Here is a 21,674-nt window from a genome sequence, read left to right as displayed (position 1 = left end):
TTGGGTGTCAACGCTGCTGGTGAAGATGTTTCAGCCTCCAACATGTAAGGGACCAAAGAGGGGTGGGGGTGAAAGCCTGATAAGTGGAAGAAGCTCTTTAACCAGGAGGCGTTTGGAGAAGCTGAGTGAAGTCCCTTCGACAGCCTGCATTTCTTATCACCATCCCCTCGTGGCATCCAGCTTTTGGGAAATTCAGGATTTGGCTTTTGCCAGCACAAAAATAGGGGGTGGGAGAGTGGGATTGTGCTGGTCGGAGTGGGGGACGGGTGGAGCACAGGGTGAAGCGAGGGCTTCAGAGAGGCTTCCATGCAGCAACGCAACGCAACTCAACGCAACGCAACTCAACGCAACTCAATGCAACGCACCGCGCTCCCCCCGCCAGCCAACTCCCCTCCTCCCCAGGCGTTTTTTAAGAGATTTATCGCCTTTTCAGGGATTTCCCGAGCTGCCAAAACTCCCGGTCGCTGCAGGTGGCGCTGCAATGTAGGTTTTAAGCCGCGCCGGCCCCGGCGAGGACCGGCTGACGGCTTTAACAAGCGTCTCTGCCTTTTAGCAACTTAAATACCAGCTTGCTTTAACAAACTTGTAAAACGACTGCGTGTGTGTCCCTCCTTAGGGTCTCCCACAGTTCATTTTTTTTATGTTTTATTTTTAAATCGGCTTGTACTGTTCATAATTCGGGGCAGCTGAGTCTTAAAACATACAGTTGTGTATCCTCTAAGTAAAAAATACGTGTTTTCTGCAGTCAGATGCCTTGGGTTTTGTCATGGGAGATCCTTGCAGGTGATTTAGATAACACGGCATGAAATGAAGGGTTGAGCATGCTGCTCGCTGACCAAGGGATGCAGCCTCTGAGGGCTGAAATGGGCCGCACTAGGTGACTTTAGGGTGTTATTGGGGAGGCCGTTGCCTGGGATGAGGTCAGTTCTTGCACCAGTGACATCAGCGTCGAAACGTTGCATTGATCGCGACCGAGTGAACTGGGGCCCTCCGTATCCTTGGGTCCTTTTACCGCAGCTATTCCCAGGTCAGGGAAGGTCATTTGGGGTTTTGCAGCCTTAGCCCTTCTCCGCCCCCGCTGCAGAGTTCATGAAAAGGCCTATAAATAAAGTCTCATTTGTCACTCGCTCCTTTATGAACCCAAACAGCGGAGGGGTATGTTGACTCACGCCATTGTTTTAAGAAGCAGAAAGAATTTGTATTAAATTCCCCCTCCCCAACAGACAGCAAAAAGTAATCTCGGGGCATCCGGCTTGTCCTTCTTTTTTCACCAAATAGCCCAGTTGTAAATACAGGACCCAATTTCCCAGAGATTTCCATATGCTTTATTAAATGGAGCTGCAAGCCAGAATGGACATTAAATAATACTGTACTGCTCACAGCAGCAGTGATCTTCAGAGGTTACTAACCTGCCATTGTATCATTCAGATTTCTGTCTCGCTTTTCCGTTGTCATTTTGCTGTGTTATTACTCTTCAGGCTTCACATAGCATTCATTTCTCTGAATGAAAACAAATGACTCCTTGCAAGAGGCAGGAGATAAAGAATAATAAATACATTTTATGCACCACCTTAAAAAAAAAAAAAAAAAAAAAAAAGGCTCCAAATTCCCATCCATCCATCAGGAAATGTAAACCAGAGCTCAGGCAAAACACACACACGCGCGCGCGTGCACACGCAGACACGCGCTGGGGAGAGAAAACTTGTTTTCAAGCAAAACATGATGTTGTTTTAAAATAAATATCTCAGAGGATGCAGATAGGCAGCCCTCCAGCCCCCATGTTTGGTTGCATAAATTTAAAATAATTAAACCTACAAAGCTGGGGTTAATCCTGCACGGTAGAGGTTGGGAAGCCCTGCTGTGCTCGGGGCTGTGCGAGGTGCCTCCTGAGGGGCAGTCCCTGCCTCTCATCGTGGTTGGGGCTCTCCCCGAGCAGCGGGACCCCCTTCACTGCCCACTCTTCATATCTGGGGGGTTGTTGCAGGGGAATGAGGACCTGCAAGAGCAGCCCCAAGGTTTTTCCCTCCTTGCCCTGGTGTGACTGCAGCTCACATGCCTGCAAGTTTTCCCGATCATTTCCCCTTCACCCCGTGCCGTTGCACGATGCCCATCACCGCAGCGTCAGGGCTCTGCCGGCTCCGTGGGGATGCAGCCCTGTTGCTATGTGCTGCTATCAACACCCGAAGAGCGCCGCTCGCCTTCCCACCATCTGCTGCCTGGTCTGCTCCGCTGCCGGCTCTGTCCCTGGCTCCAGGAGAGCTCAGACAGGATCCGCAGGGAGGAGTTCAGGTGTCCGTGTGCACGAGGGAACCAACTTGCTTCGTTCCCCCTGTAGCTCCCACGGCCAAGGGCATCCAGGCCAGGATCTTGCTGGAGGCAAAACTCAGGCAATGATCCCTAACAGCATTTTTTTTTTTTTATAAATATGATTATTCCTGCAGCTGCCAGGAATTAAATGAAGACCCGGCAAGCAGAGCAGCTTGCAATAGCTCTCTAGGATTACTGCTCACCCAAGCTGAGAGATTGATCTTCCTCTGAGCCTCCCAGCCCTCCTCCTACGCTTGGGCTCATCGTCTCCCCACCTCACTTTGTCCTAGACGGAGGAGAGCGGCAGGGCATGGAGAGGGAAGGAGGATGCAGATGCCAGCTAGAGCCCTGCTGTGGGAAAGGGGTTTTCTGGGAGAGGCGAGCAAAATGCGCTTGATTTCTTGACATGCCTCTTATTTATTTATTTATTTATTTATTTATTTATTTGGGCAGAGAAATTTCCCAATTAACCCACTCAGGCTGCGGATCCTAGGTGTCACTAGTGAGTAGCGCGAAGGAAGGAGCCTGCCCGGAGAAACCAAGGCAGCCGATCCGGACTTGCAGCCGTGGGAGAGCGGCGGCGGCCCCGCTGCCATCCCCATCCCCATCCCCGGCAAACTTCGGGACGAGGGATTAAAAATACAGCCCCGGGTGTCCCCCCCAGCATCCCGCTCCAGCGACACCCTGCGCCCGCTCCCAGAGGTGGGTGGGCAGGCGAAAGGAGGAGCAACCGGCCACTATCTGCAACAAAAAAAAAAAAAAAAAAAAAAAAAAAGGATTTTTATTATCGTATTTATTATTATTAATCCTAGCCCTTCCCGGGGGCACTGCGTGTGGGTTGCCACCGCAATTCCCGCACACCTCTCCGGCTTTTATTTTTCTTATCGGGGCTGGAAGAGGTGGTGGTGGTGGCGGCGGGAGGGCGAAGCAGAGGGGTGCGCGTTTGCAAAAGAGCCTGGGTGTCAAAGCCCGCTCTCCGCAGCCACCATTGGAGCGAGAGGAGGGCCGGGGAGGAAGGGCTGGCGAGGGAGCCGCAGTGCGAGCGCCGGGCGCGGAGCGCGGAGCCGGAGCCGGGCATGGCCCCGTAGCGCATCCTCTCGCTCCCCCCCTTTCCTTGCTGCTGGGGAGGCGAGGGGGGGGGAAGGGCTGAGGGAGGGGGTGATTTGGAGAAGAGGAGGGAGGGGGTGAAAATTGGAGCTGCTTTTTTTTTTTTTTTTTTTCCCTCCCCCCCCCCCCCCCCCGTCTCTTCCCCCCCTCCCCTTTTTCTGGGCGATCCAGACGCGCTTTGCCCAGCGCAGGGAGAGGGGCTCCGTGTTCCGCCTCCGTGGAGTATTTGGGATTGGAGAGAGAGACACACACACACGCACACGCACACACACACACAGACCATCTGCAGTGTCAATGCGGCGCCTGCTCTGAAGACTGAAGTAGAGGGAAAAGGAGAGGAATTAAAAAAAAAAAAAAAATAAAAAGGAGAGATTCCCCCCCACAGCCTCAAAAATAAAACCCCGACACAAGCCAGCGAGAAGCCTGCCCAGGTAAGAGCCCGGCCGCCTGCCCGGGGCAGCGGGGGGGTTGCGGGAGGCGGCCGGGGGGCTGCAGCGGTGCCTGCCTCGCACCCCGGCAGCGCCGGGGGGTCCCTGGGAGGCAGCCCCGGACTCCCTGCCGCCCCAATCCCCTTTTCCCACCGCGGCTCTTTTCCCACCGCGGCTCGGCGGCTGCCGGGGACCCCCGCGGGGCTGAGCCGGGCACGGCCCCTCCGGCTCCACCGGGCTGCTTTGGGACGATGCTTTGGGAGGTTCCTCACCCCCTACCCTCGGTGTCCTTCCCCCTTCATCACCCCTGGCGCGTCCCTCCCGCCGGTCCCCGGTGCCTTTTCCCTCCGTGCACAAGGCTGAACTTTTCTCCGCGCAGGGAGCAGCGTTGCAGCCCATCCCCTGCCAGCCTCGGCGGCGGCGGCTCTGCCTCCTAAGCCGGGAATTCCCCTCTCCCTGATGCCCCCAGGGCCACGAGGCTGGAGGCATTCCCAAACTTTTCCTGCTCCCGACCTGGTATGCGGCTTGCGCAGGGCTGCGGGCAGAGCCCTTTAGCCGGGGGGCATCGTCACTTCGCGGGGACAGGGGCCACGCCGGCGGGGCCACCAGCTATGGGGGTGTTTTGCAGCGGGATATCCACGTCTTTCGGCTCCCTGCAAGGTGCTGGCGAGTTTGGCTGCCCAAACGCAGGCTGCGGAGTCAGCGCTGCTACAACCTCCCTCCCTCTGCACGCGTGTGTGTGCTGCAACCGAAACCCGTGTATTGATGCTCTCCGCTTATCAGACATATGCCCCTAAATTATACAGGCGGGGAGAACCGATCTAAACAGCAAGCTGCACATGGTTTTGGTAGAAATATAATACTCGGGTGGCAGATGAGTTCCTCGCTGATAAACAAACCCACTTGCACAGCCCCAGCAGGGCTAAGCGCTGTTTGGGTTTGTAGCGGCTGCATGTGGCTGCTACACACCCAGCCCGGAGGAAACCCTCCTCCTGGGGCTCCATCTGCTCCCCTTTTCCATGCAAGGATGAAGCCCCTTTCATCGCGCTGGTGCAGGGCATGAAACCTGCAGCCGAGGGACCGGGCAAGATGTGGGTGGCTGCGCTCCTTGTTCCTAAAACTTCCACCCCAAAGTCTGCTCTGCTTCGTTTTCCAGCCCTGCCGCCTCCAGGCAACCGCCAGCAGTGTTGCAAAAGCGCTCGGGCTCTGTGCACCTGATTTTCATGGCTTCCCTCTCCGCCGGTGGGATGCAACGCGCTAGGGAGGACCAGGGACCAGGGCTGCCCAGCCCATTGCGGGGGCAGAGGGGCTGTTTGCATGGACAACCCGGGCATTCTCTCATTCCTGGGGAACAATAAAGGTTTCCTGGGATTTTGCAGACAGCGCGATCCCTCCCAGCCTCCCAGGGACTTATCTCGAGCGTGCATCAGACCTGCACAAATATTTTGCAGGCTGTAAGATGTGCTAACTTCTTTCCTTCATCCATCCTTGCGTTTGGGTCTTGTTTGGGGCAGATGGATGGAGCCGTGAGCGGGTAGGAGCAGCAGAGCACGGGGGTGGATTTGCCTTTTCCATGATTTTAATTACCACGCGTGCCTCCCAGTGTGAGATTAGGTGCTTCCTACCCCTGGCTTAGCCACCGTCTTAAGGTCTTGGGGATTGGAGTGGCATTTCGCTCGCGGGTTGGAACGCCTTGGAAAAGTGTTGGACTGTTTGTTTCCATCTGGGACCCTTCGGTTGGAGCAGCGCAACAGATGTGCGCCTGCTTTTTGTGTGCAAAAACTGGGGATTTTCTGCCTTCTTTTGCCCAGACCCATCCTCTTGCATTGGGGACCCCTTCCAAAGGCTTCGCTTTTCTGTCCTGTCTCTGATTCGCGGCACTCGGAGCAATCAGTAAGATGCAAAATAAATGACAGATGCATGATGTAAGCGTTGTTTATGTCCAAGACGGGTGTTTTAAAATACACGCCGGTGATCAGTCACGCAGCTTCTTGGAAGCTTCCGCTCGATGCTCGTAACTGCCTCGTAGGCGCCAGAGACTCTTGTGAAATCCGTCCGGCGTGCAACCCGGCACCTGGGGAACAGCGGGATGAGGGTTATGGAAAACCATAAAAGAGAGCCATGGAACTTCTCTGTGGGGAAAGGGAGTATTCCAGCCTTTCCTCGTGCTTTTCCCCTGCATCCGTGGTGCCTTGCAGGCTGGAGATGCAGCCAAGCTCAGTCAGGGTGTGAATCTGAGGCTCATGGGCTGCCACCAAAGAGGCAAAGGTGGCCTGGGGCAGTTGGGTCCCCAGAGGGCACGGAAGGGGATGAGTTTGGGGGCTGCATCACATGTTGAGGTCTCTGAATCTTTGAGATGAGATGAGCAGGAGAGACCCAGAGTCCCTTTTTGTGCCACGTTTTTCTCTTTCTAGTGAATCACTTCATGTCTGTAGCTCCGTTTCCTCGAATTTGAATGGATTTAGGAAAACCTCCCTCCTTCTTGGCGTGCTGCTGTTTGATTAATGTGCTCACATGCTTCCCTCAAGATGAAAAGCACCAGGAGGGCTTACGCTGCGCTGGTGTGCCGAGGGTTAAAGCTGCGTTGGAATTATTTGCGTGTTTGGAAGGAAACTCAGAAAAGCTTCCTCCAAACCCGAGGATGACACCGTGGCACCTTGCGCGCAGCTTCCCAGTGTGTTCCTATTGGGAGAGTGTTGAAGGTTTAGGCATTTGCATTTTGGTGCCCAACTTGATGACTTGGTGTGACATATGGATTTTTTTTTTTTTTTTTTTTTTTGAGCTGTACATCAGTTTGAGATTCTCTGCCATGGTAGCTCAGAGCCCCACAGGGCCACTCTGGGCCTCCTGCTAGTCTTGATACCCCCCAAAAGAAGGTCTTATATTGCTGGGAGCAATTGAGGAGCAAGGTCACCCCTCGTCTGTGGCACTGGGGGTTCTCCCATGTCCCAACCCGTGTCCTGCCCACTTATTCCCCACGGATTGGAAAGCCTCATGGCAGGATATGGGCTGTGAATACCCTTCCTTGCGGGCATGGCTCAGGGTTCGAAGTGCTTTGTATTGCCTAAGTCTGGCCTCTCCTGGAGCCTGCTCCAGAAATACAGAGCAGTAAATACCCCTGGCTCTCACTCACATGCTGGAGTACTTCGTAACAGCAAGAAAATGCCCTCCTCCCACTGGTGCAGATAGGGAAACTGAGGCATGAAGTGAAAGCTGTGATGTGACCTAACATTGGTGGCAGGACTTCATCCACCACCATGAAGTCCAGCCTGAGCTCCGTGTTGTGCTTAGAGACGAGAGCAGTGAGCGGTCACTGCAGTCTGATGCTTCAGCAGTCAAATGCAATGGTTGGGCAGGACGGGGTACTCATGAAATGGAACTTTGCACAGCTGAGAGGTGGCTTTTCCTTTTTTTTTCTTCCAATGCGAAAAGCTTTGATGAGCACACAGACTAGGGACAGTTATATGCACCCATGAACCTGGGTTCCTGTCTCTTTATAGCTAAGTAACAAACGCTTTTAATAATCCTGGAAAATGGAGAAAACATTGCAAAAATGAGACGTATTAGAATATGAGCAGTCTATGTGGCAATAGTTTTGAACCTGTCACTCGTTTTTTTGTTTTTTGAGCCCTCTCTCTGGAATTGCCTATTTTTCTTTGTTCCTAACAGGCACGTATGATCAGTGAAGTTTGTTTGTTCCTTGCTTTGCTGCATTTCAAAAAGTGGAAAAAAACACCAGGGGCAAAAGGCTCTGAACCTTCACCGTGTGCCCCCTACCCTTACTTGAGAGCCCCAGGCCTGATCCCTCCTATCTTTGCCAAAACAGCTCTGGGAGCCCTTGGAGATGCTCTGGAAACTTTTGGATGGGGATGATTTGGTTTGGAGACCCCGCAGTTGATTCTTGCTAGACACCCTGGTGCTCCAGCACCAGTCTCTATGGGCAATGTGAACTCTTCTGCAATCTTCCCATGGAGAAAGTCAACTCTTTGTATAAAGGTAACTTTCCCCAACATTTTCCACCTTACATGCTAATGTTTTTAGAAGACATTTAGTGCTGAGCGCTAGAGAAGTGCCTGAGGAGGGAAGAGAAACAGTTACCAGCTTGAAAACTCCCATCCACGCTATGTTGTCTATCCCCAGGTGGCTTTGGGGACTTCCTTGAGAAAGACTAAGGTCTTTTGCCAGCCCTGTGACTTGCTGCTGCGCCAGATCTCACTGCTGAGGAGACTTTTCAGCACTTGGGTTTGAACTAACGCCCCACAAGTGAGAGTATCAGCAGCTGTCTGCTCTCTAACTCCCCTCCAGCACTATGAACAGTATGTGATAACCCACCTGGGTTTCCCCACTGAACCATAGACTGTAAATTTTCAGCATCTGACTATTACTGGAGTTTGCCTTGTCCTCCTGACAGGGCGAATGTGTGGCTCTAATGTGGGTGCATATGGGAGAGGTTTCCATTGCAGGCATTTGCATGATATATACTCCTGCTTTTCCACCTTCCCAGCGCTCATGCAAGGGCCAGAGGAATAAATCTCCATGCCCGGTGAACCCTCCCGGCCACCAAATGCATGCAAATGTTTGCAAAACGAGCCGTCATGGGCCAGCTGTGGAGTTTCCTTAAGCACAAAACACCACGTGCAGGGGAAAAGGTGTTTTCCCATCCTCGCCTTGCTTCCCTTTAAAGCCACAAGGGAAGTGGCTAATATTTATTTATTTGCTGTGACTCCTTTTGAAGCGAGTCACACGCACTTAGGAGCAACAGCGCTCTGATGCTCATCCTCTGGCGAGTCTATCAGCATTAAACTGTTTGGTGGCCGGGCGCGGAGTTACAGGGATCGGAGCAATGAATTAGCAGTAAATCAAATCCCGGATGGCTCCGTATCCAACTGTGGCGAGGTTTAAATTAAAAATATCTCGCTGAGATGAAGCACTCGTAAGTCAAGCGCCAGAGCTGTGTCAGTCTGGACTTCGGCAGCGAGAGCTGGACCTCTTTGAAACAGAAACCATGGCAAAGTCCACGTATTGATCCCAGGCTGAATTGGGAAATTGCCACTTCATTTCTTTTATAAACTGCGCATTTATTTATTTATTTATTTACTTATTCATTATTTCCCCTCCTGTAGGGAAGATGATTTTGCTGGGAAGTTGACGAAGGGTTTGCAGGTTCCTTGCATGGGTGTGCATGACCCTCTTTGATGTGGTTAGAGCATATTTGCCCGCAAAAAGGGATTTATTTATTTATTATTTTTATTTGTGTTTGAGTGACCGAGGATTTGTTCCTAATGTAGTGCTAGAAAGTTCACTCAGAGACCAAAGAAGAGTATCCTGTTACAACTGCCTGTTGATGGAATAGCAAGCACACGGTGTACAACACTGCTCCGTTTTCCTTTAGGGAATCTAATATTGGGATGTCAGAGGGAAACTTTGATTCTGGTAGTGAATTCTGCTTAAGCCCTTTGACCTTGAGCAAGGCCCCTTGGCTTAAATTGTCATTTCTCTACCCACAAAATGAGGGCGGCTGTGCTGCCCCATCTTTCTGGAACACTTGGGGGTCTAAAGTGACCATCCCTTTAACCATTATCTAATAGATGCTCTGATCTACTGACCTCTCAGTTACTTCTCTTACATAAAAAAATAGATAAAGCCAAGGAGATCGGGGCCAGCAACGCAGATGCCAACCTGAGGAACAGTATCATGTGCATGGCTTATAGCCATAGATACCCCCCCAGTCAGTCCCCAGGCTGTTCCTCCATCCTCTCTTGGCTGAAAAATGAGGCTTTTGGAGGCAGGACTCTATGTGAGGTTGGAGGGAAGAGCTTGGAGGGTTGCAAAGCCTTCGTGCTCACTGCCCTGGGCAACGTGGGATGTTGCATTACATTGCATTAGTCTCCGATGCTGCTGGAGGTCGCATGCTGTTGTCTGTGGGGCTGGGACCCCATGCTCTGCCCCACAAGGTATCCAGATCTCCCTGGCTGTCCTGCAGCTCCCTGGGGTGAGCAGCACCTTGGGGACAACCCAGAGGGTGATGGTGGGATTGATGGGTGGCTCCCGCGGGGCAATTGCCTCCTCACCCCAAAGAAGACAGGATCAGCCCTGAGTTTCCCTCTTGTGCTTAGCTGCTATGGTGATGAGTTGCTATAGAAACACATAGTTAGAAATATTATTTATTATTGAAAGGTGCTTCTTTTCATCTCTTAAACGCAGGGTCGCGCTAGGAAGAGCCCAAGGGTTTGGTGCAAGGTGATGCCCACCCTGGACACCCTAATCCGTGGGTTTGGCTTTCCCAGGAGCCGGACTTTGGCAAGACAGGCAGCCCCACAGTGCCAGCCCAGCAGGCTGATCGGGTTAAACAAATCTCCCCAGTATTTTCCCATCACAGGTTCCTTCCTTCGTCAGATCCCTCCTTTGGAGGGGGATTTGAGCGGAGCGTTTCATTATAATGAGCTTAGTTATTTCCAAACTAGTAATCGCATGTCGCCATTTGGTGCAAAAGGGTTTTGCATTAAGTTCTGTAATAATATGTGTATTCATCCATCACAAATACTATATTCACGGGATCTTGTAGTGATTGCCTTGTAAATACTTTCCGTTATCTCTTTGCATGTGCTGCCTCGTGTTGTTGGCCCAATCCCCCCCACCGCTGTGGATCTGCAAATCCATTCCTCCGCGCCGGGAGGCGGGAAGCTCCCCTGGATCCTGCTCTGGTTCAGCCTTGGCCATGAGGGGACGTGTCCCTCCTAGGGCCATCTCCAGCTCCAGCAGTGCCATGCGGAGCCAGCAGTGCTCGGGCTATGGCAATGCCTTCCCCTCCTTTGCTGCCATTCATGGGACAAATCCTGCTCTCTGCTCCCTTGGCTGCCCCTGGAACTGGTGCTGGTGCTGGGAACAGGGTGGTGAAGCCTCCCTGCTTGGCACTCGGATAGTGCCTGGGCCTGAGGATGCTGAAATAGCCACCAGGTGGGGACTAGACATGAAAAGCTGGGAGGATGGAGGGATGCAGGAATGGCTGGACCAGGGCAGGATGCTGCATGTGGAGGGGCTCAGGCACGGGGAAATCCCTGTGGGTGCCTGCAGAGCTCAGACTTGTTGCTTGAATCACCTGCTCTCTCCCTCTCCACATGGTCTGCTGAGCTCGGATGGGGAAACATCCTCTCCAGTCTTTGAGGAAACAGAGGGAAGTTCTTTAAAGCCTCCCCGCCTTGAGCAGGAATAAAACACCTTCCTTTTGCAGGACACGTTTCATCGCTCAAAGTCGATCCCTCTGGGCTTTGTATTTCCCTTCTCAGAAGCTCAGTGCCGTGTAGAGAAGAGCCAAAACCACCCTGGGATACAAGAGGAGGGTTCAGGGGTCCCTCCTGGGAAGTGCAGCCTAGAGGTTGAGAGAGGAGGTGGGAGCCCATGATAGTGGGGGAGAAGGATCTAATGCTCACTCCCAAACTCCTGCAGCCCCACAGTCTCCCTATATTCCCAGGAGACAGAACTGGATGCATCCTCAAGCAGGATACAAGTGGATGAAGGTGCATTTTGGCTTTGGTGCTGTTCTGCACAGCACTTAGTCTCTCAAAGGGAAGGGCAGCATCCTTTTGCCACTTGGCTGTTTGTAGCAAATGAAAACCTGTCACTTTTTGGCAGAATTTCCCCTGCAGATGTGAGCCTGGGGCTGTGTCTTTGTTTTTCTCCCTCTTAGCCTTCTACAGGCTACTCAGATAGCGGGCCATAAGGCTGAGGTGTTTGGAGAGAGCTCATCCTGGAGGTACCACCACTGCAGGATGCCACCTTGGATGCCACCACAGAGCTCACATCATTGCTCTCCAAAACTCATCTCAAAACAGAGTCTTTTGGGCTACTGCACTTGGAGGGACTCTGAAACTTCTGCTTTTCCTTCCCTGGTGGCTCTTGGATGTCAGGAGCACCTCGCTGTGGTCCCATGAAGGGCCTGGACGGGAGATGCAGCTGCATCTTTCTGCCTGGAGATGAGCTGCTTGTAATAGGAGCTGGACACTGAAGACTGTGCTTGTCAGAGCCATGCATGAAGGCTTTTTCCCCCCTCTCTTATAGTGGAGTTGCTTCCCTTGCTTGCCTCTGCAAGGCGAATAGCTCAAAGAGATGCCTCTGAATGGAAATAACAACTTGTAAGACTAATTTCCCTCTGCATAAGGTCTCAAAGCAAGCAGGAAAAGGAAATGGCAAGCAGGCATAATTAACTACGTGTTACCCATTACGAAGGGGAAGCAGCTATCAAGTCGATTCCCATTTCCTTCTTATTTCACGTGTCTGGTTTTTCTGCCTTTCTGGGAGGCAGTATGGAGAGTAGATATCTCCTTAGCTAGGAGAAGTGGATAATCATAGCATGATGCTCTCTGAAGCTTTTCCCAAAGCTTTCTGAATCTGGGCTAAGCTGAGGATTTTTAGCATTCTCACAGCCCTCCAGCTTCTGTGGGACCTGGCAGGGATTTACTTCCCATGTTGATAGTGGGGGAACTGAGGCACAGGTGAGCAGCAGGGCTTCCTCAGCTGCATATTCTCCATATGCCTCACTCGCCTGTGCATATTTTTCTTTATTTCTTCCATTCAGCATGCACGTAGAGAGAAGTTCTGATGTCCTGGATGCTCCTCTGTGTAAATTGCTTTTTCCTTTGCCAACTCATGGGGAAGTCCTGCCTTGTGTTGGGAAGCACATTAGGACTGAGCTCCATCAGATGCCACCCGCTGAATCCCTATCCGCAGACCTCCCCCGGGTCCTTCTGGTGGCACCCCAGGTAGCTCCAGGTTGCCGTCCCGGTCATGCCCTTTCTTAGGATAACACATTGGCGTGGGCTGCAGCGCTGGAGCCGTCAGTGGGTGACTGCAACACGTTTTGGCAAGGGTGCAGGAGAGATTAGGCACCAGGCTGCGGGGGGGCTGCTTGCCTCCCCCCTCGCCTGCCCCCCAGCTCCCGCGGCTCTAAGTGCTGTTATTAAAGGCTGTCAGGAGCTGCTGTCATTGGCACAGTCAATGGCTGACACAAGGCAGCCCTCAGACTTTGACTCATCTGGAGCACACACACGCTCCCTCTTCTGCATAAGCCGGAGAAAAGGCAATTTGTCAGATGCTATTTGGGCCATTTTTTACATTTGGTTTGGAGAAGGAGTCTTGATTGTCCTATTGTGCAAGGAGATTTTTTATTTTCCACTGCACCTCATTGCTAGCACATGTCTGGCTCTCTCGTTCACTTGCCATTGAAATTGAGGGTTCCCTTTCCCCAAATATGAATAATGCATATGAACACCTATATATAAACATATTTATAATGTATAAAACACACACATTTATACACATATTTGTATGCACAAACACAAAATATAAAAATATACATGGTTAGAAAATACCAATCTGTCCACCTTGGATTTTTTTTTTCTTTTCTCATATCTGTGCCAGCTTTGCTAGCACAGAATTCAAGAAAGGACTAGGAAGTCCAGGATGAGCTCTCTAAAGCAGGAAGAGCAGCTTGACTTGGCATCCAGGATGAGGACACGGAGGGATTTAGGGCAAGTCCACTCGGGTTTTCTCTCCCACTTTGCTGTGCTGTCCATGAGAAACAGGTGGAATTGGCAAGTGAGTGGGGAGGTGCACATTTGGATGATTTTCCATTTTTTTCTTTATCTATGCAAGAGTAGGGGAGAGTTACAGTGTAATGCTTAAGGACTGTGCCCCTCAACTTTACAGTAGAGAGTTGGAAGGGAAAAGAAAAGGTGTTTTGCAAGCAGCAGTCTTATTTGGTGGTCATCTTCTCTTGTATCTTGCTCCCTCTTCCCTAGTAACACAGATAGAGGAGCAGCTTTATCTTATAATAAGTAGAAAGGTCTCCAGGTGCAAGTTTGTGTTCATCGGACTCCTCTCTGTCGCTCCCTGCTTGACGGTGACTTATTTCGCCACCCATAATTAGCCTCTTCCAAGGTCTTGTTGTTGCCAGGCAGAGGCAGAAGGTTATTACAACAACTGCCTATTCTCAAACATGGAAAAAAATCCATCCTTTCTTGAATTCGGTGTTAAGAGGGAGCAGATTTTAGACTGAAATGGATTGTTGCTGTGTGCCCAGAATTTGTCTCTGCAAAGGTCAGTCCCTCACACAATTTGAGCAACTACTCTGGTTTTAATTTGGATTTGCAGGCGTTTCTCTTATTTCTGTGGGGTGTCTTTCCAGGGCACTCAGGCCTTGGAGTTTCCCATGTTGCAGTTCTTTGGGGCCTCAGAGTTCTGAGAAAACATTCCTTTTCACGTAGACATTTTGCTGATACAGACTTTGTGCAGTCTGTTTAACGTGACCACGGAAAAAAATGTGTGTCTTCCCAATGTGAAGACCAAGGCAGACCAAAAGAAGGTCTTCCATTAGGGAATAAGGCTTTGTAGCATCAACAGCCTCCTCTGCTATCCATAGATTACAGCCATGTCCGTCTTCCCAAGGAGCTTGTTGAAGCTCCCGTGCAAGGGGAGGGAGAGCAAGGTAATGGGAATCTCATGATTTTCATTCAAAAGTTCATCAGTGAAGGAATCTGGCCAGGTTTGGTCTTTGGCAGGAGGTGAACCTGTTTTTTTCATTGCCCAAGAGTATGTCATGATGGTGATACGGCGAAGATTTGCCCATGGAAACCTCTTGGAAAAGAGCCCAGGCGTGAAGTTTTGCTGAGTTGGAGATAGAGATGGAGGTGCCAACTGCCAAGGTGGCCAATTGAGCATCCAATATGTTGCAGAATTTTCAGGCAGCAGGGTTATCTATTAATTTATTTATTTGGGGTTTTATTGTTGGTTCAGACGAACAGGCTTTATTCTTGCTTTTCACTTTGGTCGGCACACTGGAAATAGGCGCTGCTGCAGGTATGTCTCTGCGTCCATTATCTACCCCAAGGAAACGGGTAGCAATCTGAAGGTATTGCCTGTTAAGGCTTGTGAGGGTGTATCATCTCATGCAGCTGCACAAACCGGTATTATTTTACTATCCACAGCCCAGTAAGCTTGATAATTAAAAGTAGTCAGTGTTTTCCTTACTGCTGCACAGATTTATCCTTTAGTTTTCCGGTTGTCCCCTCTCCAGTCTTCACTACTACAGTATTTTCTGCATGTCCTTAGCTGCAAGAGCTGTTCCTGGGCATCTCAGAAATAGTAAGTAAGTCCTTTGTAGCCCTACACAGGATCCATTGCCTTTTCCCTCCATCTTCAGCCCACAGAGAGTTGATTTTTGAAAGCTCAAGAGCTCTGCATTTCCTTAACATAGGTTCCTTGGAGTTATCTCAAGCCACTTTGTTGAAGTACATGCAGGGCTTCAGAAAACCTCGGCCAGTGCATTCAGATATGTATAAATATATATATTTTTATCTGTTCTCTCTTCCCTCCTGTTTTATTTCTCTGTCAAGAATCCAGCTGTGCAACATGTGGCACTTGTAGGACTTGGAAGGCAGGGAGATCAAGCGAACACAGAGCTTTCAACAGAAAAGATAAATTTCCAGGATAAATTCAAGCCACGTAGGCCCCGTCTGTTTTAGTTTTAAAGCCCCGCTGGTAGTGATGTGTGGGAGTTGGAGATAGAAAGTATAGAAGAAGAGTTTATTTGTATTATTTCTGGTACCTTAGTAGAAAAAAAAAATCTCTGTTCTGGGGTCACAGTGTTTGGCATAATGTTGTTATGGGTCACGCCAGAGAAACTGCCTGTTGAGCACTGCCTGGCAGTGTCTTTTGAAGGCAAAGAGGGGATTTTCTACCCCGAATGAGAGAAAGCACTGTCGCCAAAATAAGAAAGTGCTGGGTTTGTGGGCGTGTGTGGGATGCAGATGGCTGCAGAGGAGAGATGTCTTGTTCTTAATAACACATCAGACTGTGATCGCAGTTTCACACCTGTGTACACTGTTTTTTTTTTATCTCCTGACCCCTTGATGCTTGGCAGGGCCACATCTGTGTGCTGCAGGCTCCTTTTGGATGCCTACTGAAGTGAGAGAGGTCTGAGTTTACTGGGGCCCTAGCATTGATCAATGGCCAGTGTTGGCCTCGCTGGACCAAGGATTTGTTCTCTGTGGCATCCTCTGGTTGCTGGTCCAGTTGGGCAAAGAGGGATGCCAGAGGGGAAAGTTGCTTTTTGGAATAGTCTCTACTTAGTGCTGTGCTTTTATTTTACTGAATTAAAAATTACATATAGAAGTCCCAAGATGGCACTGAGGTGAGCTCTCCAAATCTGTCTTTGTAAGCTTTGTAGTGCCCATTTCAGATCAATGGCTCCAGCTATGAAGACCGCACTTCTCTTCACTGCCCCTTGCCTTTCCTGGGCAATTTGCCTCTTGAGCAGAAGATCTGCAAGTTCTCCCTCTTGAAGCAAAGGCAAATCTCACCCCAAGCTCTTGCACCATGTTATCAAAATCCACCTGCAGCCACCCAATCCTCCAGGCTGTGCATCCTGGCCACGTGCTACAGCCTTCTCCAAGACGTTAGAGCAGAGATGATGCTCGCCAGGAGTTCCAGACTCTGGCTGGAGCGATTCTGAGGATATCCCAAAAAAGAAGTGGCATATGGACATGGGTTTGCATGTTTCTTACGATGTTCAGGAAGCCTCCAGTGTTCTGGATTGCTTTCCAAATATCTATCCCAGGAGAAGAGTGGCAAACCCTGTTTTGGAGAGTGGGATGAGCAGAGAGAGGGAAGCAGGGAGAAAATGAGTGCAGGTTTTGCTCAGTGCAAAAGAGCAAAAAGGCACATGAAAATCAGTCTCTGAAGAGACTCTGAATAGCCCAGGATCATTTGGCTTCTGTAGATCTGCTCTGTGGCGTTTCTTCCAGCCTTGTGTCCTGTTCTACCAAGGCTCCTGTGTCCCAGGAGCAGCACTTCATGCACAGAGACCTTCCCACATCTCTGTGCTTGAAATGCCCCTCACTGCAGACAGAGGTGCCTGTGAGAAGAGATGAACAAAGCAGATGGTGTTTGGGTCTGGATTAAATTAGGGCTTGGGGTGACATTTTGCTTGCAGCTGGCTCTGAGCAAATAAGTGACTTTCTTGGGGTTAGCACGGCTTTGAAAACACGGGTTATGGCAAACCCATCAACTACCGCTGTCTTGCAGGCGAAAAGGGCTCAGATGCCTGTTCCCAGCGCTGGGTTTTCTCTCTCACACCTATCGGAGCACAGAGAATGTTGTGTGGTGATGGATCTGCAATTATGAGGCTGTGCAAATAGCTAAAACAATTGCCCTGCTCTCCCCACCGCTGCTGTGGGATGATTTGTTGGTGGGACCAGGCATTTGTTTGTGCAAGCCGAGGGTCAGATCCTACAAAGCAGAAGTTGCACCTGCAGCTTCCATTTACACCCGAGTGTCTGGCTGAGAGACAATGTTTATGAAAGGAGCAAGGGAAGAATTTGCCTTTTACAGATGTTCTTTGCAAGCTGTCGAGAAAGTGCCGCTGTTGATGGCAGCCTGGAAGTGTCTCCTTTCAGTGTTTGTTTGTGTGGGGAAAGGCGTATTTAAATTGCAGAGTGCTTCAGCCACAGGGGCGTTGGAGGAGGCAGCTTCTCCCTTTCTCCCCGTGCTGGGTGCCAGCAGCAGGACTCTGCTCCATGTCGTTCTGGGATGCCCCCAATGCTTCCGTGCAGATGCACAGCTGACTGCGGTGACCGCTCAACTATTTAAAGCAGCTCCAGGAACGAAGCTCAAGTGCATAATGCACCTACTCAGCTGATGCTGGCAAGTGCTCCTGGAGTGGATAAGACCCATGGGATGAGTGAAGACCGAAGGGAATTCACAGCTCTGGAGCCATTAGATGTGCGTTCTCCTAAAACACTTGCTGACAGAGACTCCAACCAGGGAAATGGGCTGCAGAGGAAGTTCTCGTGGTGCTGTGTGCTTTGCTCTGCAGAACTGCCATGTGGTGCTGGGAACCTAGCATGTTCTTGTGGCTCTACAGGGCCTTGGTCAAGTCTATTCACCTTTCCGAGCCTCTGTCTCCTCCAGGTATTTCTATCCTGAGACTTTCTGGAGGTGGGCACCAGCTCTTAGCAGGAGTGTTTTGACTAGAGCCTCCGGTTGCCCTTGCAAGCAGCAGATGTGCTGTTTTGCTGAGGAGGAGTGGGACGGATGCTTCAGGATGAGGTGTGAAGTGCTGGTGTGAATCGCAGCAGGACAGTGAAACAGCAGTGACATCACACCACCAGGCTCCGTGCCATCCGAGCCTCTCCAGTCGGCTTTCAATATATACACACATAGGTACCTCCTCCCTGAATGAGGGCTGCTGCTCCTGATTCGGTTGTCTTAGAATTGGACAACCAGCTCTGGGCTTGGTGTAAAATATTGTTGAGAAGGAATTACGAGGGCATTGTATCAAGGAGACCTTCTGCAACCTTCTTCTCAATGTACCTAGAAGGATTAGGAAATATGTGCTGGATACCCTTTTCTAGACAGCTTTAGTTTGATGTTATGGAATATCATTTGTCCCTTTATATAGTCAACCAGTTAGTTTCTCACTTTCTTGGCCTTTTTGTTTCTTTTTTTTTTTTCTTGACTTCTTTCTTTCTCTATTTGCCCCTTTTGTTTTGATAAACCTTTTCCAAGCCCTCAATGAAAAGAGGAAGCTTTACTCTAGAATTTTTATTTCATGGGACTGATTTGCCCTCCACATGTCAGCAGCTGCAGGAGATCCATTCTAGGAGGATCTGAAGACTCAGGACCTATAGGAGGAGATGTTTTACTCCTGCAGTCTTTACACGTGTCCCAGCCTCTGCCATATCCCATTGGAGCAATGAAAAAGTCAAAACCTCTACATGCCATGTATCGAATGTGATTATGAGATGCTGAAAGTTGGTCCAATTTGGGTGGGCTTTTAAAGAAAACCAGAAGATCCCCATCACAACAGGAAAGGACCTTCACAATTTCCCATGCTTGCTGCAACATACAGTAGCTTTCCAGTGAGCTGGTGGAAAGAATGTTACCAAGGTCAAACATAGCAAACCTTTTTTTTTTTTTTTTCCTCCTAATTTAGTTTTCAGAATTGTCCAAACCATTCTGAATGCAACATTTTTTTTTTCACAGAGATGTTAGCCTGAGGCAGACACCGAGCTGCAGAAATTGTCTCCTGGAGTAGTTAAGGTTTGTCAAAGTAATGAGGACCTTAAAACCCTGTCCTAGAATAGAACATGTCAGGCAACTTGAGCTATATGTGTTGCTATTACTGCCCCGTGCAATTATGCATGCACACCCTGGCCTGCACGACATGTACAGGAATTGCACAATTCCACTCAAAAATAAATGCTGTCTGTAGGCTGTACAGGATAAGTTTGTGCATCTCCTTGCAAATGCAGCCTGTGTACGTGTATACAACATATTGGCTCTCTTAAAACCCGTTAACAAGTATAGCATGTGGTTATCTTTTGTCTATACCAGCACAGCTCTGTCTCTCATCTATATCTGACTCTAGCCATATCTGTCCTCTCTGGCTCAGCAGTATCTTGAGACTGTCAAGCATGATTTGGAGCTAGTTATGCTATAGCAACAGTCAGGCAGGTCTCTAAGAATAACTTCCCATTGGCCTTTGTATGGATTGGCAGACAGCTCAGCTTGTCCTTTGCCGCAGGGTGGCAAAGTCACTGGGAGAGAAAATTAACAGCAAAATGGTAATAGTTTACTTTGTTTATTTTTATAACCATTTATTATTAAATAGATTTTTTTTTTTGGAAAGGGGCAGGAGAGTTTAAGCTCTCAGCTGAAATTGCTCATCTCTCATTTCTCTCTTCCCATGTCCTCATCACAGCTTGTAGAAGTGGGCATCAGAGGACTGTGGTGTAGACATCAGACTGGTTTTTTTTCCCATTTTTTATTTTTTTCCCACTTGCCTGGAATGCTTGCAAAGCCCCTTCTTATCAGGACTGAATCCACACTGCCTCATTACGGCTATCAGCAGCATGAGAAGCGGCAATCCCCCTTGCTGCTGCTGGGCTCCAAATTGTTTCCCAGCGGGATGCCTCGGCCAGCGCACACTTTGGGCTCTCCATCAGAGCCTGCTAGGGCAGCATCTGAGCCCTCCTTCAGCCTGGCTGTCAAAACCTCCAAGGCGAATGGGGATTTTGGCCACGGAGCTCTATGGGGAGCCCCTCTGAAGAGGACATCTCTTGTTTGGGCTGTCTTGCCTTGCTCACGGGGGTTCTCCCTTGAACGCAGCAGCTGCAGAGAGCCCCACTTTATTTAGGACTTGACAAAAGTACTTTTAAGCTAGTTTAGCTGAATTTTATGCACCATTTTAAGGCAATTTTTAAGGGAAAGGTCTCTGTGGACAAGTGAAACATTCACAGTGGATTAATATTGTTCAAAATATTGAGCTGTGCTCTTTTTTTTCTTTTTTTTTTTCTCATTTGAGCAGAAAATTTCTCTTTTTAGCTATCTTATATCTGCAGAAAATGCCTGGAATTTGGATCTCATGTCCTCTGAGGCAGAACTATGGATCAGATAGCCTTTTTATGATCTTAAAGAGCTTTTTTTTTTTATCAAGATTGTGGAGTTATAGAAGCAGTCGAAACGGACTGCTTTTACTTAACACTTACAAGTTATGTGCTAACAAGAATAGGACCCAATAGTCCTGAGTAGTACAAAGAAGTGATCGTCCCACATCTGAACTTCTTGAGGGTTGAAAGACAGCACCTGGTTGGTGAAGGAGCTGGCACACAGAAGGTGGATAATAAAAAAAGAGCCTGTGAGGGCTGGGGAGGTTCATAGGTGCTAAAAGACCTACCCACAAACATTCGTGCACTATATTCTTGGCTTGATCAGAAGTATATGCAGAGTAAATGAAACAAAACAATGCCTATTTCTTTTCTTCATAATCTCCAGTATAGCAGTTACTGTAAAAATATTTCTAGCAGTTGCAGTAAACTGTTCTCTGACACCAAAGTTTTTCTTTAGGTTTGGGACAAGTAGCAGATTGCGTGAGCCATTGTTGCTAGGGATAGTCTGTGTGCTGGATTTGTTCTCTAGGTAAGATTTGAGAAGGTCCCTGCATGGGATGTACTCTTGACTCCAGGAGTGAATTCACTAATGTGCTCTATTTAGCCCTTCTCATGGGAAGATGAAGCCAAGAGATCTGAAGCATCAACTCTTTGCAATGGCCCCATCGATGGTCAATGGTTGATTCTTCCAAGTAGCTTGGATATTTGTCCTAAAAATGAACGGAGGAAGCTTTACTTTGAATGCTGTGGAGAAAGATCATCTCTATCCTACAAGATTCCTGTTAGTACTCAGCTAGCTCCTAACCTCAGTTAGTAATCTTGAAGACAGAGGCTTCTTTGCAAGAGCGTTTCCCAAGATATATATAGATCTTGGTGCTCCAACAACCAGTAGATCAAGGTCTAGGTTTTGTTTCTAAGTGTCTATTATCGCTACTGGTACCTGATAAAAGTCTATTGAAAGAAACAGCAGCATCTGTAAAGTCTCTTTGAATATGGAGTTACTCTCTGCACCAGACTTTCAAGAAGCAGGTGAACTATGGTCTCTCTTTTATCAGATTTGCCCTTTTGTGGATTTACACCGTACTAATCACAGGACTTCAGCCTGAGAGAGAGTTTGCATCTCGCAGATCTTCCCAAGATTGCTATGCAGGGGGAAGCAGGGGGAAGCATCCACCCATCGGCATTCAATGCAACATAAACCATGTTGTATAGCCTGAGCCAGCATGAAAATAGCTGTCTGCTGACTCACGGAGAAACCTGAGGTCAGAGGCTCTTCCTTGAAGATTAGGGACTGGAGTGGTGTCTTAGGGCTCACTTACTTCAGCAATGGGACAGATCCAGGAAATTTAAATGCTTAATTTGGGTCCTCATTAGAGGACTTGATACC

The 21,674-nt window shown here is 49.4% G+C and overlaps 1 protein-coding gene across 1 annotated transcript in view; it reads left to right on the top strand.

Moving 5' to 3' along the window:
* Positions 1–3,792: 3,792 nt before the first annotated feature.
* The window catches only part of PLXNA4 (plexin A4), a 406,841-nt gene continuing 388,959 nt past the window's right edge, over positions 3,793–21,674 (top strand). Inside the window, exon 1 of the mRNA XM_026052424.1 lies at positions 3,793–3,845. The gene's annotated coding sequence lies outside the window, so the exon portion shown is untranslated. The remainder of the gene's footprint in view (positions 3,846–21,674) is intronic.

This window comes from Nothoprocta perdicaria, unplaced genomic scaffold, assembly GCF_003342845.1.
Source record: "Nothoprocta perdicaria isolate Ctin4 unplaced genomic scaffold, notPer1 scaffold_89, whole genome shotgun sequence".
Lineage (NCBI taxonomy): Eukaryota > Metazoa > Chordata > Aves > Tinamiformes > Tinamidae > Nothoprocta > Nothoprocta perdicaria.
Note: the sequence above shows the minus strand (reverse complement) of the source record. Positions and strands in the feature narration are given on the sequence as shown.